Source organism: Balaenoptera acutorostrata, chromosome 19 (assembly GCF_949987535.1).
Source record: "Balaenoptera acutorostrata chromosome 19, mBalAcu1.1, whole genome shotgun sequence".
In the NCBI taxonomy this organism is placed as follows: Eukaryota; Metazoa; Chordata; class Mammalia; order Artiodactyla; family Balaenopteridae; genus Balaenoptera; species Balaenoptera acutorostrata.
The window spans coordinates 9,645,572-9,659,911 of NC_080082.1; positions in this window are offsets into that span (position 1 = coordinate 9,645,572).

Genomic DNA, 14,340 nt, shown 5'->3' on the forward strand with positions numbered 1-14,340 from the left:
AGAAATTTGGAAGCAGTTCAGCTTGGCGGTTCTGGTTCAGGGTCTCAAATGTAGTTCAGGTTAAGATGACAGCTGGGTCTGCAGTCATCGGAAGGCCTGGCGAGGCTGGAGAATCAGCTTCTAAGATGGCTTATCACGTGGCAATTGGCAGGAGGTCTCAGTTCCTTCCCCACAGGGCTGCGTGAGCATCCTTACAGCACAGCAGCTGGCTTCTCCCAGAGTGAATGATCCCAGAGGGAGTAAGGCCAAAGCATCAATGTCTTTCATGGCCTAGCCTCAGAATTGACATACTCTGATTTCTGCAAGATCCTACTGGTTACAGGTCAGCACTACTCAGTGTGGGTGAAGACTACCAAGAACTGAGAACCACTGGGGCCATATTCCTCAGCTTATATTTAATTCCTGGCCCCCACTACCTTAAATCTAGGTAAAGAAGTTGCTGAACTGTGATTTAATGGAAAAATGAATTAACAAACAGGGTGAAACTGACGGGTGTTAAAAAAAAAAACAAACCCTAAAATTTACCCAATCGGTACTGAGTGCCAATGACTAACAAAACTCTCATGGGAATATTAAAGCTTTCTCAGAACCCTAAAAATAATCCCTTCCCCCAACTTTTCTCCTGGGTTTGACAGTCTGTTTTGGCTAAAGTCCATCTCGTAATGGTCTAAGGTAAACTACTGCCTAACTAATCTTTTTTTTTTTTTTTTTTTAGAATTCCAGGCTGAGTAAACTTTGGAGCCTCCTGAATAATCTCTAAGATTCCTACGGAGTTCTGTCCTTTCTCAACTGCCTTCACTCTGCCTCCCAAAGCTGTTCATCTCATTGATTTTTCTTTGTTCCAAATCCACATGAAATAAACTGAGTCTTAAAAGTGAACAGAATTGTTCACAAATGTGACATCTGCTTTGCCACCTGAAGCAATGGGGCCGACTGGAAAGGGAGAAAAAGCACATATGCTCAACGTCCTTATGTGTCAAGGTTCAGGTTTCCCGTGAGCCTCGCCCCTGTTGCACATATTCTCTCCCCCCACTTCCCACTGTCCTTCCCTTCTTCAAATAGAAGGCTGAAGATGGGGTGAGGTTTGAGACTTCTCAGACACAGGAGGTGGTGAGTGAAGCCTTCTCTTCGCAGGGGGAATTTGTCATACAATTTAAAGGTGACCATTTCTGTCAGACCCATGATATGCCAGAAAAGTGTTATTCTTGGCATGTGTTTTTCTCTTCAATTGGTCCTGAGAACCATCCCATGATGTTGTAATAATTATCACTATGCCCAGTAGGTAGCGGAAGAAAGACGCGGGGAGCTAAGCCGAAGTCCCAAGGCTATTGAATGGCGGAGGTGGGACTGGAACACGTTGTGTTTCGGCAGTTCTTCCCACACCCTTGATCAGCGATGACGCGGAACACAGTCAGCAGACAGCACTGACCAATATGAATGGACGCTGGTCCTGTCCCTGGAGCGGGGTCCTGAAGGTTCCCCTTCCCCGACCAAAGCAGGCGTTACGCCTTCAGGTAATGAATCACCCAGGAATCCCGGGGGTATGTGCGCACCCGAGGAGCTTGAGGCAGGACTGTTCATCAAAGAGCGTGGAAGCATTTGATATTCTAATACCAGTAAGTGCACCGTGGTGGATACTGGCCGAAGAACATCCCTGCTCTTTCTGTATCATCATGCAGCCGTAACATGAGCAGTATCACAAGACCCTCCATCCTGTATAGAAGGACAGGGTTCAAAGGCACAGTGGAAAGTCCTGCTTTACCCAAACCTGGGGTCATGGGCCACCTACCACGCTGTTTATCACCTTTGGCAAATGTCTAAGACTCTCTCCTCAAACTCCTGGGATTAAGTCCTCCAAGGAAAGGCTTCCTTTTTGCTTGTGCATTCTTGGACAGTATAAACAGTGAGTTCTTTCTGGGCAGCACTCATCCCCGGGCACAGCAATATCACGCCAGCAGACAAGGGACACTGCAGGACTCAGCAGTTAGTACCCATCGGCTGAGCTAGTACAGCTCCAGTCATGATCTACAAGAAGGTGCCTTAGAGGTATTCTCGTCCGCACTGCCCAACTCAGAGGCCCCAGCCACGAGGGACAAGACCTCTTTTCTCTTCTTCAAAAAAACATAACCAAAACAATGCATTTATTTGCGGCAAGGCTGTGGTCACCCATTAAAATGCCCAGTTTCCATGTTTTTGGTTATAATTAAAACATTCACAAGTGAAATAAACCAGACAGAGAAAAACAAATGCTGTATAGTATCCCTTATATGTGGCATCTAAAAAATAAAATTGAACTCCTAGAAACAGAAAGTAGAATGGTAGTTGCCAGGGCCTGAGGGGTAGGGGAAATGGGAAGATGTTGGTCAAACGGTACAAACTTTCAGTTATAACATGAAGTTCTGAAGATTTAATGGACAGCATGGCGACTATAGTTAATAATACTGTATTATATACTTGAAATTTGCAAAGAGAGTAGATCTTAAGCTTACACACACACACACACACACACACACACACACACACACATGCAAGGTAACGATGTGAGGTGATGGATGTGTGAATTAACTTGATTGTCGTAATCATTTCATAATGTATACATATATCAAATCATCACATGGTATACTTTAAATATACACAATTTTACTGGTCAATTATCCCTCAATAAAACTGGGGGGAAAAGAAAGGGTGTGCAAGGAAAGTTGCTTTCAAAAAAGAAATTCAAAGGCTGGTTGACACATGAAATGAATTTGAATTAAATAAAAACCATTTATTTGGAGAGAAAAAAACCTTAAGAACATGGCATCCAAGAAGGGTGAAGAAGGAAACTGGTGTGTGCCGTGAGAACGTTGGCTTATACATTCTGGGCCAGCTTCCTCAAATTACTTATCAAGGAAGTCTTAAAAGACCTAGTCATTCATCCATCTATTCGTTTATTCATTCATTCATCCATTCAGTAAATATGACAATGGCTACTCAGTAACTTGCACATTGATCTCAGGCTGTCTGCAATCAGCCTGCATGCCTTCTTCCCTGAAAGGTCATTGAGCCTCATCCATTGACTTTACAGACCAAGGAAGCACAGATGTTGGGAAGGGAAGTGATGCTCCCAGAGCTTCATCTCCAGCCAACGAACTTAGGAAAGATGGTTTCTCCAGAGGCCAAGTCCTCTAGAGAAGAAGCTGCCACAGAGCAAAAGAGAAATGCCTGGCCAGATACATTTATAATCACAATCTAATAATGCTTAACAACGCCCCATGGGATGAGCTTAAAGAAAATTACGAGAGTAATTACAAGTGTTCACATTAGTGATAATTCAATAATCATCCTCCTTGGCATATCTTTCTTCTTGAGATGGATAAGCTAGATTGCATTAGACAGACTTCTGCCACTTATAAGCCACGTGACCTTGGAAAAGTCCCTTCAACTCTATGCTCTTTTACAGTTTTATCATCTGTAAGGAGAAGGATATAATGTAGTAACATTCTACAGTAATACTGGCTGTGATAAAGGCAATTGTGAAGAATCTTCAGAGGTAGGGATGGATGGGCCCCCTGTCCCCAGTATTCCTCCTATTCATTTTCTCTGCATCTGGCTGATGAAATGAGATTCCCTGAAGATTCCTGGAATCACTGCCACTGTCCTGGAAGAACCAGCCAACTGAAAGACCCAGAGTTACCCCCACTGATATTTAAGCTGGGGCGGGCCGTCGCTCCCAAGCAGCACCAAGGCAAGCTAGGACCAGCACCAATTTGGATCAGGAAGCCTGACCCCTAGAATTGCTGGCCAGCGAGCTGGGCTGTCCTACCAGGTCATTTAAATAATTACATGATTAAGTTTATTAGATGCCACTTATAAAGTTACAATAAAGATTAAATAAAATAATGCCCAGAAAGCCCTTAGCACAGAGTAAGTGCTCCAACAAATGTTACCTAAGATGGTTATTATCATGAGAAAACAGAAGACAAATGTGTTTATCTTACAGATTTTTTATCATGATTTAGGAGTGGGTTTAAAATTTTGCTGAGCTTGCTAGCTAAATTATATTAGAAATAACAGTCTTGTGTTAATCTGATATTCTCCAACACTTACGCGAAGACTACTAAATAACACCAAGATTTCCGAAAGTCACTCAAGTACTTAAAAGTATATTTTCAATTGTATGTCCAAGAGAATTCCTTAAGAGCAGATGCTACACCAGAGATGCGGGGCTTTTCTTCTATGGATTGAGAGATCGGTCTTTGTTTGTTTTAAATAATCAGCCAGAATTGTTGACTTCAAGTGGATTCCGTGCTCTCTCCTCCCCTGCCCCCTGCTGCCTCCCCCTCCTCTTTCTCCTCCTCCTCCTCTTTCTTTGGTTTTAAAGAAAAATGCTGATTTTCTTCAGAGGTAATGTGGCAGCCTACTTCCATGTAGGGGGATAGAGGTGAGCGTCACTCATTTTCATTTGAGTGACTACCATGCCTGTGGTCTTACTCTAAAACACGTGGATTAATTTCTTTCTTCCTTCCTCCCACCCTCCTTCCCTCCCTCCCTTTCTTTTCCAATCACAGAATGTTGGCACGTTGGTAATGAACGGGGCCTATATATTTTTTAACTTTTTGCAGAAATGGGTCCCTTCACTTATAGTTGAATATTACACACTATTTTTACTCTAGGTAAAAAATAAGGCATGCATGACAGATAGAAGAATGTTCTATCTTTAGTAAACTCTATTCTAAGAGCTCGTATCACTATCTGAGTCTTTCTTTTTTTTTTTTCTTTTTTAAACAACTAGGGGTCTACCTGATAAATTCTTTGGATTATTCCAGGATAACAGTTTGTTAGTATGCATCTATGCTTCTTTTTATTGGTTAAAGAGAATTTTTTGTTGTAGACTCCCAGGCAACTCAGTTAAATGTTTTGTTTTTTTAATTTTCTGGCCACGCTGCATGGCATGCGGGATCTTAGTTCCCCGACCAGGGATCAAACCCGCGTCCCCTGCGGTAGAAGCGCAGAGTCTTAACCACTGGACTCCCAGGGAAGTGCCAAACTCAGTTAAATTTAATGCTAGTAGACAGAAATAATTTATCTTTGTTCTTGGTATATTCATCTCATTTTGTATTCTAATTAGTTTCTGGTATATTGTTCGAAACGTAAAATAAATATGTCTACTTGTCTTTTCCGCGTAGAGTACGATTCCCTTGTGAGTCGCTTTGAATCTGCTTTGGAAGCAAGTGTGGTGTCAATTGCTCGAAACAGCACCGTACATTTTTGGCTTTTTCTAAGCCAGCGGGCACCCCCTAGTCCTAGTGGGAATTTTCTTTGCAGGTCCCACAGCTAGGAGTCCTGGCGATGCCCATCTCCCACAGCCCTTAGGAGTCCTAGAACAGCGATGACATTTTGGATTTGGCATTTCAATCCTTCAGGTGAACTGAAGCACGGAATCAGGATTAAGTGGAGATCACCCACCAGCCAACCTGGACCATGGCTACTCTTCCTCCTTCCGGATAAGGCAGCTCAACTATCCAGAGACGTACCCTTTCAGAGAGGAATGGCTAATTTTTCTCTTTCCTTTTGTTTTCTTTCTTCCTTGATTTTAAGATGTGGAAAGGACTTTCGGAAATGCTTTCCATATGCTGCCTTATTTTTCTCTCATATTTGGGACTGTTCACAGTCACTCTGCAGAAAAGCATTTGACTATAGTGCCAGACTTTTAAAAGGCTCCTTTCTGGTCTTCTATTTTGAGGACCCTCAAAGTGAAGAAAAGTCAAACTCGGTATTAAATAACCACCCAGGATGTAGCTGTCAGCTTAAGGTGTTAAGAGCAATGGTTTATAAAAAGCCTGGTTAAATATAGGAAGTACAGTTGCCTTCCAGGTAACCTGAGATTCGAACACCCAATACAACTTTAATGGAGGCAATCTATTTGGCCCATTTTCACAGATATCTAATATACTACACCTATTTTAAGATCTGTCATTTTTCCTCCTTAGCTATTTCTCAACTTGACCAGAAAATATTTCCTCCAGCCTAATTCATGTTCCATGATGATCCATCTGTGCATTCCTCACCTCTATTTTTTCCCTACTAAAATAAATACATTCTTAACTATTATACATACTCCTAATGTTAAAAAAAAAAAACCCAAATGTTATGTATTTCATTATCATTTAATATTCTACCACCAGAATCCAAAGTTTGAGTGTTTTTCAGTCTATTTTTTTTTTAAAACTTAAAATGGGAATTTTAATGACTAGCCTGTGTGGCATTTTTTAACATTTGAATGTGTTATAATTTTAACTGTCTTAAAAATCTCATTTTTCCCCTTTCCTCTCTCTAGGGCAGGGGCTTTAACTTCTCTGTGGCTCTGTTTCCTCCTTTGTAAAATGGGGCCACTACCTGTGTTGCAGGTGATTTTAAGGATTTAAAGGTAGTCTACATTTGGGGCCTGGCACACAGAGAGTGGCTAATGCACAAAGCATTGCTGTTTTGCATTTGCTCACCCACGCAGGCAGCCCTTGGTCATGGGGGGCCAGCCCACCCCAGCTCCGGTCCACCCACCCCACAAAACCTCCACCACACCCAGGCTGTGTGATGGGCAATTAGTAATTTTAGAAGACACTTGGCTAACTTCTCTGATCCCACTACTACAAATAGTTGCAGGTTTTGTCCGGGTTCAAATTTCACTGTGGCCCTAGGGGTAGAAAGATGAATTATTTGATTGCAAGGAGAAATAGGAGCCTGTGTGTCAGCCTGCTTTGCAAATCAGTTCGCCTCCCCCCAAAGATGCCCATTCCTACTGAAGATATACAGCTTTACAAGGAATTTGGCAGCATTTGTGTTTGCCATGTCAGAGGGCAAGGTGCAGGCAGATGTAATATCACCAAGCGGTGTCATCTGAGCGTGCAAGAAAAATAACTGCAGAGGGCACGCCGTGAGCCCGAGGGAACCCTTTTGCCACGGGCCGTGACAGCGCCTCAAATAAGCACCTTACCTAATCTCCCTTGTTGATGCCTATCTGCGCCCAGTGATTTCATGCAGCTGCCAGCAGCTCACCGGTTAGGGCATGTTGATCGCGGCTGTAATTAGAGCCTGGGTTTCTGACGGTAACCAAGGCCTGCTGCCCAGATGGGGCAAGACCCTAAGGAAACTGGTGGGAGGGCGCCTAAAGGTGAAGCTTACAGTCCGCAGGGTGGGTTAAGCTCCTCCTGTTTTATTTAACTCTGTACCTCCAGGGCTTGACACGGAGGAACACCCAGTACATGCTAGAGATGAAAACGACTGAATGACTGCCCCCAGAGCATTAAGCCCATTCACCACTGGGCAACTGTCATGATTTGCATACAGTCTTTGGGGCTATTTTATAAATATTTGTGACGAGCCGTTCATTCATTCTTTCATCAAATACGCACTGAGAGGCCGCTCTGCCCGAGGTCTGGTGACTTTTGTATTTCAGGAGTTCAACACAGACGCCATGACACAGAGTATGCTAGATAAATGTCAGATACAGGAATGGATGAATCAGATCTGGGGGAGGAATAGCTGAGTCTGTTGGGAAAATGTACTGCATGACAGGCAGGCAACTCTGCTGTCACCCTCTAGGGCCTGCAGAGCCCCCTGGTCCAGGCCAAGTTCAATCTTCTCTGGTGCAGATGGCCTCGGGGCTTCCTGGGCCACTGTACACCAGAGCTGCCCTGAAGGAGTGCTACTTCGGCTACAGGGTCTTTGAGAACCCTAGGACGTTCAGGCTCAGAGGGATGCAATAGATCAAGGACAAGCCCCTCCTCTGACAAGTGGGAAACAGGCTGAGGGAAGGGCTGCAGTTTTTCCCTGGGTACGGAGCAGACACAGAACTAGGACAATGGAGGTTCCTCAAAAAATTAGAGTTGCCATACGACCCAGCAATCCCGCTCCTGGGCATATACCCAGACAAAACTATAATTTGAAAAGATACATGCACCCCAGTGTTCACAGCAGCACGATTCACCACAGGCAAAACATGAAAACAACCTAAATGCCCATCGACAGATGAACGGATAAAGAAGATGTGGTGCATATCTACAATGGAATATTACTCAGCCATCAAAAAGAATGAAACATTTGCAGCAACATCGATGGGCCTAGAGATTAGCATACTAAGTGAAGTAAGTCAGACAGAGAAAGACAGATACCATGTGATATCACTTATATGTGGAATCTAAAATATGACACAAATGAACCTATGTATGAAACAGAAAGAGACTCAGGGACGTAGAGAACAGACTTGTGGTTGCTGAGGGGGAAGGGGTGGGGAAGCAAAGGGATTAGCAGATGCAAACTAGTATGTATAGGATGGATAACCAACAAGGTCCTACTGTACAGCACAGGGAACTATATTCAATATCCTGTGATAAACCATAATGGAAAAGAATATGAAAAAGAATATATATATATATATATATATATATATATATATATATATATATAACTGAGTCACTTTGCTATACAGCAGAAATTAACACAACTTTATAAATCAACTATACTTCAATAAAATTAAAAAAAAAAAAAGAACTAGGACTGAGCTCCGAGACGTTGACTATCTATCCCCTGTCTGGTTGTACCCACAGCACCTCCCCTGTACGCTGTGCAAGCTCATGGGCTGACTCTCGAGGGAAGAAGAGACATACAGTAAAGGAGGGAACAAATGCTTACATATCCACATAGTTCTAAGTGCTCAGAAGAAAAGAGACAGAGTGGATAGGGAGGGCAGGGTTTGAATCCGACTCCATCATTTACTAACCAGGTAACTCAAAACATCTTGCTAAGCCTCTCTGAGCCTCAACACCTCATTTATACAAGAGGGAGGCTAATTATAGTATCTGTATCACAGGGCTGTTAAGAGACACTAAGAACATAGTCTGGCATATAATGGAGCATTTAATAAATAATGAAATGGTGATTATTGCTATTGGTTTTATTTAGATAGGGTGGTCAGGGCAGGCCTCTGAGGAAGCGATAATTAAATTGAGTTAGAAAGAGCCAGCCACGGCAAAAGGAGGCATGTGTGCAAAGGCCCTGAGGCAGGTATAGGCTTTGTGTGTCTGAGGAATAGAAAGAAGACCAGAGTGGCTGGAGGGCACTGGGCAAGACTGTGCATGATGTGAAATAAAGTCTGTGAGGCAGGCAGGACTCCAGTCCTGAAGGATAAGCAAACTCTGGTAGAGAGTGTGGATATTTATTCTAAGTGGAACTTGAAGCCACTGGGGGAGGCGGGCGGTACATGTAAGTTAGCTACTGGCACGATACTGCTGCATAACAACCAACACTGAAACCTCACAAGAGCAAACGTTTCTTGTTCTCACTCACTGGAATATGGGTTGGTTGGAGGTTGCCTAATATTGACTGGGCTTGGCTGAACTTGGCTCCAAGTTGAAAGTCAGGTTCAGGTTCACTTTACGTGTCTCATCCTGAGGCTCCTGCTGCAGAGGCCCTGGCTATGAGAAAAGTGCGAGGGGGCAAACACAGTGGTGCACCATCCATCACGAGGCCATGGCAAGGCCGGTCAGATACAGGAATCCCCTGCTTTCTGAAAGTTTGGTTTATACCACTTTGCTTTTCCAAAAGACCTATATTAGTGCCTGTTTTCTCTCACTGAAAGAACTCCCCAAAGGATTTTCACTTTTACACCAAAAAAAACGATGAAGAACAAAATTCTTGCGCAGTGCTCGTTTTGCAGAGAGCAATCAGAGGCAGCAAGAGTGGCCTTGCCAAGCTCCTTCCCCGGGGACCGCACCCAGCATCAAGCCGCGGTAGCTCTGAACTGTGTCTGGGAGCATCTCTGCTTTATGTGCACGGGTTTTGTGCATCTGTTAGCAAGATGTGTCCTAAGGTAATGGTTTCTTCGCTTTATGCCACCTCAGCTTACGAAAGGCTTCCTAGGAACCTGTGCTTTGGGGTAGTGGGGGAACCTGTGTGGTATTGCTACTGTGGGGTGTGACAGGGCGAAAGAGGTCATGTTATCCATGGTCCATGGGAAACCGGTGCATGTTCCCAGGGCACCCAGAAGACCCAGCAGGGTCAGAGCTTAGCAGAGCTGCGACCATCACCACTGCATGCACCACCCCACGCCCTGGCCTCTCAGCCCCAGTCTCATTCTGCCCCATTTTGGATCAAACTAGGTCAGCTTTCTGCTGGACCTGCCTTTGAAGAGGAGCCAAACCACCCACGGATCATCGAATCAGAAGGGAGGGGTGCCCTTGGACAAATCACAGGCTGGCTTGTGCCATCTCGGCGCTGGCCTTCTGGCATCGTTTAGCTTTCTCAGAGGCAGCCCTCCTAAGCTCCGCTTGGGAGAGGAGACATGTTTTGGACCTGCCCAGTCGCCTCTGCAGCCTTGGCACAAGGTTCGGCCTCACGGTGGCTCATGTCAGGGCTGGGAGGGAGCAGGGACCCTTTGCTTTCCTTGGCAGCGTTCTGTAACCTGCACATTCCTCGCTGGGGTGCGATACAATGTGCTTTCCCCAACTGGATGACCGAAGTCGTCCGTTGTATTTTATCTGTGATCTAGCCCCACTACCCACGCTCAGCTCTGCTCTTGGAACTACGTGAGGGGAAAAAGAAAAAAGAAGGAGGAGGAGGAGAAATATATGAGGAGGGTGTGGCAGTGAGGGGCTGGGTGTCTATGAAAATTTATGTGCTAAAAAACAGCTGTAAAGCGTTTAATGTTTCAATGAACGTTTTATGTTTACAATAAAAAATCCTCCAGCCGAGAAGGCCTTTAAAATGTTACATTTCCTAGCAGATCCAAGAAAAAGAGGCAAAGGGAGAAGATTCCCACCAACCCCTCTCTGGGGAGGACCCCCAAACAGGAACATTTAAAGGAGGTCCCCCCAGTACCATGCGTTTCCATACCCAGCTCAGTTGTGAGTGAGCAGGGAATAAAGGCCAGGATACACAAGCATGAGAAATATGCTCATTTTTCTCAAAGCCAAGTACCCATGGCGAGAAGCCTTGGAAACTCAGCCTCTGGAAGGGGGTGGCAGAGGGACTGGGGGGGGGGCGGGGGAGGGGAGGGGAAGATAGCCAGCTCAGCCAAAGCTGGCTAAGAAATCTGGCTGTAATCAATCAGTCCACCGACAGGAACTGATCAAGCACCATTAGGCTGAGTTCTTCCAGGAAAGAGCCTGGCTGAAAGGACTCTGGCTTTGACACAGAGACACAGGTTCAAGTCTAAATTCCGCTCTGAACTGGCTCAGTCTCCTTAGGTAAGTTCTTTATCCTCTCGGGACCCTAGTTTCTTGATCCATAAAATGCAAGTGGAAAGCGTCACCGGCGTGCTCGGAATAAGCCGGGGAGCAGGCAGGCGCTGGGGACGCCAGCGTTGGGATGGAATCGGATCACGGCTGGCTGTGAGCATCGGGGGGAGGAATTAAGTCTGGATGTTGCAGGAAACTGGGGGCTTGTTATAGCTTTGCGAAAAATGTCAGCTTTGTTCTTCTTTGCTTCACTGATGACTTTAGTCAAATGGGCTTTCAGGTCAAGAAGCCCATTTCGTTTTTTATCTCCTTAGGAATTCCTATTTTCCACTTTGCCTTCAGGTACTAGAAATACAGTGTAGCCCACAGCCCCTCCCTAATCTGGTCCCTTCTTGCCTCTCCTGCATACAATGCTCGTGCAGCTACTCCAACAATAGATAAAAACCAAAAATCCTGTGCAGCTTCTCAGACACACCCTGCAGTTTTGAGCCCATGAGCTTTAGAAGTCCTATTTCCTTCTGCTCGTTATGCCCTTCCCCACTCCTCTTCTTCTTTCAGCAAACTCCTACTCAGGCTTCAAAGCCCAGTTGAAGCACCACCTTCTCATCTGGGTCAAATGCCCCAGCACAACGCTTCTGAAAGCACACACTGCTTTCCTGTGCCCCGATACCCATCACGCTGCCTTAAAAATGCTGATTACTTTTCTGATTTCTCTTCTCAACGATGCTTCTTGAGGGTAGCTAACTGAGTCTCAATCATCTTGGCACCCCCTGTGTATAGTTGCAGGCAAGAAGTGGAGTAGATCCCCAGGAAGGATTTGCTGGTGAATGAAGAAATGAACGGTGGAAAACACCGCTTCCTTTCTATGATGACAGGAGATGACACTGCTGGCCTCCAAGGGACAAACAGGGCCACTGTTCCCCTTCTCAACTCATGACTGTCACCTCACCCCCAGAGAGAGGAGACACCCTTTGCTCTCCTGGACAGGAAGAGCGGCTCTCCTCTGCTAGCCTTCGCCTTGCCCTGGGAACAGACAAGAACCAGGGGCTGACTTGCCACGCCGCTTAGCAAGGAAGCCATTCAGACCTCTGCCACGCTGAGAGAAAGATGCTCAAGCACCTCCTCCCAGGAGAAAGGGGGGCGTTTCCTTCGGGGGCTGGACCAGTTCACTTTCTGTTCAGGTACAGGCGCGGGCCGTGCGTGTTGGGGGATCACACTTGGGCGACACTAACGAAGTCCCTTCTGTTCTCCCAGGAGCCAGGGCACTGTCCTGCCTCTCTCTGGACGCCCAAGAAGTGGTCACTGACCAACTGGATGCCACTGCCCCGGCTCTTACCATGAACCCTGACAGTCACGGCGGTGGGTGTTGACTGGACAATTTCCAACGAATGCCCGCAAAGTTTCGCAAGAACGCCAGCTACCAAAGAGGTGAAGGGTGGAAACTCACACAGTAAACCAAAGTGAAAACAAAACTGTGTCGCCAAACCCCATGTGAACTGAAACCACAGGCTGAGCCCTCTGACTCTCGAGACACACAAGCAGCCCACCCCCTGCGTGAGTCACCGGGGTGGCCGGGACAATGTGAGAGGGAGAAGGCCTGATTTCAGGGAAGGTTTCTCAGTGTTCTGGGGACCCTCTGTGCTTTCCGTTCCCTGGAGATTTATGTTCAGCAGAGTAGAAGGAGAGAGAACCTTCATACAGCACTAACTACACACCCCTTAGGGTCTGGTCAATGCTGGAGATACAAACATCCAATGGGTTTTCACAATAATCCCGTCTAGAAACAAACTATTATCTCCAGATCCATATGACGACAGAGCACCCAGGGTGTTCACACAACTAGACCAGCCAGAGCAGGAATGTGCATTCTTTCCTTCTGCCACGCTTCACCAGAGGTCACACCGGAAACCCGGATTGGCCATGTGGGTGGGAGTTTTTCCTGCTCTCCTAGCAGTCTCCAAACCGCTTTGATCACGCACCACTAGCAGTAAAATTAAGTCCTGAACATACCCCCCAAGAGCTGTACACTTACATATCCATAAATGAGGTATATACCTCTAGGTGGAATATTACAAAACATTCAAAGAAATGGGAATTGAAATGGGATGAGATGAAAGATAAAGATCAACAGAAGCTACAATGTTTTCTTCCCATATCCTACCGAGTGCAGGGGTCACGGCGTAGCCAGGTCAAAAAATACAGGTGGCCCAGTTAAACGTGGAAGGCAGTTTTGCTAAAACATTACTCCTTGTTTCTCTGAGATTCAAATTTAAAAGAGCTTCCTGTATTTTTATTTGTTAAATCTGGCAACCCTAAGGGGTCAGCAATTGTACTCTACGAAAAGGCCACAGTAAGTCGTCTAGGCTTTGTGGGACAACTACCCAGTTCTCCGGTGTAGTGTGAACACAGCCCTAGACAACTACTAAACAAAGGGTGTGGCTCTGTTTCAATAAAACTTTATTTATAAAAACCAGACTTGGTGGTGGGCTGCAGTTGGCTGACCGCTGCCTAGTGGATCATCATGGGTACATGCCACTCAGGAGAGCCCTGGTCTACGAAAGAGAAGAGCCTGTATTTGCACAGTTCTCCAATGACACGACAGAGAAGACAAACAAACCCTTGTCCTGTTTTCTCTGGGGGCTTGGGGTGCGGTCAAGTGAGCTGGCAGAGGATGGGAATGACAACCCCTGTGTAACAGAGGGGGTAAAGGAGTAAAAGCAGGAGCCTATCGGAGCCTCATACATACGTGTGCATGCACAGACCAGCACGCACATGAGCACACACTCACATGCAAGTGCACACAGGCACGCACACTGAGAAATTGCTGCCACCAGGTCCAACGCTGGTGGACCTGCATTCAGTGCGTCAAATTAAATGCTTCTCCTGCCCCAATTACTAGCGATTCAATCGGCCAACTGGCAGCCGTAACAACGCATTAGCCTTTTTGCCAAATCAATTCCAAGTCCCCTTCCAGCACTAAGAGGCATTCACTGGCACCCCCATGCCCGGGAGGAGGGGCACCCCCGTTACACTTCGCATCCCGCTCTGCACCTGGACCTCTGAATCCCCTCCTCAACGGTGGCCTTCTAATCTGTCCTGCGGCCGTTTCCCCCCACCTGCAGCCCGC